Here is a 4,177-nt window from a genome sequence, read left to right as displayed (position 1 = left end):
GCTAGCGTATGTCATTTACTTATGTTTCTTATTTCATACAGGTCTAGAAAAGTTTGACATTGATGCAACTAGAAAAGTTTGACATTGATGCAAAAGATTAGAGGAAGACAAGGCTTGGGACTATAAAGAAAGCAGCAATTAATGCCTCCACCAAGTTTAAAAATTCTCTTACAATTGATTCCGGCATTTACTACTCATTTTCTATTGGTCGTTATTGAGCGTGTTGGTGGTATTAGGGTACAAGAAGGGGCCGTGCCTGATCCTCATCCTACTAATGATGATGAAGTTGATTTGTTGCCCTTCATCGTTGCATTAATTTTTGATAGACTATTTTGTGTGGAAGTACGAAACAGTTATGTAGTATCAAATACTAATTTTGATGAATGTGGGTTTGACATTAGTTTATTTTTGACAAAATACTTGAACTTGTGTAATTATTTAGATATATGAATGTTGGTTATTTTAATCATTCAATAATTTTCTTACAAAATTAATAGCGACAAAAAATTAGTGACTAACTTTTATCGTTGCTACAGAAAAACTTTAGCGATGGATTGTGAAATATAAATTTGATCGCTAAATACAACTGCTCAGTCGACCAAACTATATTACAACATATCATCGATAAAACATTCTTTCACAAATTTAGCCACGATAAAAATAAATTTAGAAAATAGCAGTGGAATATTCCGTCGATAACATCTACAACCGATAAAGTTCATCGCTAAGCAGTCACAAGTTTTGCGATGAAATTTATTTTTTCATCGCTAAAAGGTAGCAACGAGAAATATAGCGACAGACACTAATCCGTCGCTATTTCTGTTTAGCGACGAATTTACATAGAATAGCAATCAAATTTGACTGTCGCTAAATGTTGTTTTTTTGTAGTGAATCACGCGCAAATCATGGCATAAATACACATTGATACATATGGTTTCAGATGTATCACAATGATACATATGGTAAATTACTCAATACTCATTTAAAATTCAATCTCACATAAAAGTAAATAATTTACATATGTCAAATATATGTTAAATGTATCATACATTTGTAAATAAATAAAAAATATGAATCACTATCAAAAAGTCGATATGTATATTGTAGCAACAAATGTAGCACTCATATCTATCACTAATATACTGACAACAAATGTATCACTCATATGTATCACCACTTATAGTACGAAATTGTATCAAAAAATTAACAACATTAATATGTATCAAGCGCATTAACTGAAAATTTATGTATCAACATCAAATTCGATATCTAATTTTGCGGACCGATGCAGTGGTCATCGTCATTGTCATGATTCCGTCGAAAACTATGAGACTTTTTAGCTTCAGATCTTTGAAAAGAATATGAATGTTCGTCAACATGAAGCACACAGTAAATTTTTCAAAATTTTAAGAAAAAAATTAATAGAGATGGGAAAAAATTGAATCAAATTGTGAATTGCAAATGATAAGATCCAATGAAAATTTTATAATTTGATGTTTTTTAGATATTGAAGATATTCTCTCCTATTATTTACTTGTAACACCCCAACTTAGGAAGGAGTCCCACATCGGCAAAACATAGGAGGGATGTTGGGTATATAAGTAAGAAAGTCTTACTCCCTAGTGACGTGTTTTAAAGTCGTGCAGGCCTGGATCCAGAGCGGACAATGTCACTAGTGTGTTGGGGAGTTACAGGGGTCTCTCGAGCCTTCGTGGTTCGGAATACCCGTCACGGCTAGGGCCTCGGGTCAGATCGTGACATTACTCACCTAAAATAAATACAAATTTGTTACTTTCTTATTTAATTTGTATCAAGAGAAAAAAAAAGAAATATGGAATTTTATGTGTCTATGACTCTTGAGTTTGTGTTTTTGTCTAATTTATCCCTAAATATTCACATAAGTGTATTGTAGATCTTAAAATTCAGAAAAAAAAAACATCCTCCAATTTTGCAATGATCACCTCATATTCCATTAAACGTGATTTGATGTTTAATTTTTAAAAATAACAAAGTAAAAGTTAGTCTACCTGATCAACTTTTTCTAATTATCTTTTAATATCTAGTGCCTCAAGTAATTTTAAAATACAGCAAATTCATGGCAATGCTCAAGTAATTGACAATAAATGTGCCTTTGGTTGAGGCACCTGAGCAAATGCCAGGATACGCGAAATTCATGAAGGACCTTGTGACTAAGAAAAGATATGTGAGCTACGAATTGGAGGAAAATCTCCACCATTGTAGCGCTATTTCTACAAGGACCTTGCTGCAGAAGAAGCCAGACCCGGGCGCATTCACTATTCCCTGTATAATTGGGACTATGAAATTTGCCAAGGCATTATTTGATCTGGGAGCAAATGTTAACTTGATGCCACTGACTGTTTATAGAAAGTTGGGTTTGGGAAATCCCACACCCACCAACATATGACTTGTGATGGCGGATAGGTCAGTAAAGCGACCTGTTAGCATTCTTTATGATTATTGGTAAAGGTGTCCAACTTTATATTCCCTGCAGACTTCATTCTGGATTGCGAGGTGGACTATGAGGTGCCTATAATTTTGGGTTGACCTTTCCTCGCAACTAAAAGTGTGTTGATTGATTTAAGAGTGAATGAGCTCTTATTCAGGATAAATGATTAAGTGGTCTGTTTTGATGTGGGTAAGTCAATAAAGCAACATGAAGAAATAAGTGTGTTCTCAGTAGTTGATGTGTATTATGAGGACGAATAGGAAGTGTCCATAGCTGAGCAACTTATTATCAAACCTTTGGTTGTAATTATGATAAATTATGATAGTTAAGGCATCGGGGAGTATGAACAGACCATTTTTTCTTTGACAGGAATGGGTTCATATCCTTATGCTCCTAAGAAGCTAGACCTTGACCTTGCTAATCGACCAACACCACCAACCAAGCCATCTATTGAGGAGCCTCTGGTGTTGGAATTGAAAGAATTGTCTAGACACTTACGGTACGTGTTTTTGGGAAATAAGAACACGCTACCTGTTATTATTATGGCTGATTTGGATGAGCAACCGGTAAATTCACTTATTTTAGTACTTCAGAGGCACAAGAGAGCTATAGGTTGGACCATCACAGATATTATTAGCATTCCCCCGAGCATCTGCACGCATAAAATTCAACTTGAGGAAAATTGTATTTCAACCATAGAGCATCAGCGTTGTCTTAACCCACCAATTCAAGAGGTGGTTAAGAAGGGTATTATTAAGTGGTTGGATGCAAGAGTGGTTTACCCTATTTCTGACAGCAAGTAAGTGAACCCAATTTAATGCATTCCCAAAAAAGGGGGCATGATAGTGGTTGCTAATGAAAAGAATGAGTTGATTCAACTCAGGCCTGTAACAGGGTAGAGAGTTTTCATGGACTACCACAATCTAAATTTTTGGACTCTGAAAAACCACTTCCCAATGCCCTTTATGGACCAAATGCTTGATCAATTGGCTGGAAGGGAGTGGTATTGCTTCTTGAATGGTTATTTTGAATACAACCGAATCTGAATTGCTCCTGAAGATAAGAGAAGACGGCATTCACATGCCCATATGGCACTTTTACATTTGAGAGAATACCATTTTGGCTATGCAATGCGCCCTCCACTTTTCAACGGTGTATGATGTCTATCTTTTCAGATATGGTGAAGGACATTCATGGATGATTTTTCTGTAGTGGGTGATTCATTTGAGATATGTTTAGCAAATCTGAATCTAGCCTTACAGAGATGTGTTGAATTTAATTTGGTGCTTAGCTGGAAAAAATATCATATCATGGTAAAGGAGGACACTGTTCTCAGCCATATAATTTTTGAAAAAGGGATAGTAGTTGATCGAGAAAAACTGGAAGTTATTGAGAAACTACCACCTCCCATTTCAGTGAAGGGGGCGCGTAGTTTTCTTGGATATGCTAGCTTTTATCGGAGATTTATAAAAGACTTCTCGAAGGTTGCAAATCCACTTTACAAACTTTTGGAGAAAGAAGTGAAGTTTTCCTTCGATGATGAGTTCTTGAAGGCATTTGAATGCCTTAAAAAGAATCTTGAGGCCCCTATTATTGTTGCACCTTACTAGTCAAAATCATTTGAGATCATGTGTGATGCCAGTGGTGTTTCCCTTGGAGCTGTATTGGGAGAAAAGAGAGATAAATTATTTCATCTGATATATTACACCA

This window comes from Capsicum annuum, chromosome 3 (genome assembly GCF_002878395.1).
Source record: "Capsicum annuum cultivar UCD-10X-F1 chromosome 3, UCD10Xv1.1, whole genome shotgun sequence".
Taxonomy (NCBI): Eukaryota; Viridiplantae; Streptophyta; class Magnoliopsida; order Solanales; family Solanaceae; genus Capsicum; species Capsicum annuum.
This window is presented reverse-complemented; position numbering follows the sequence as displayed.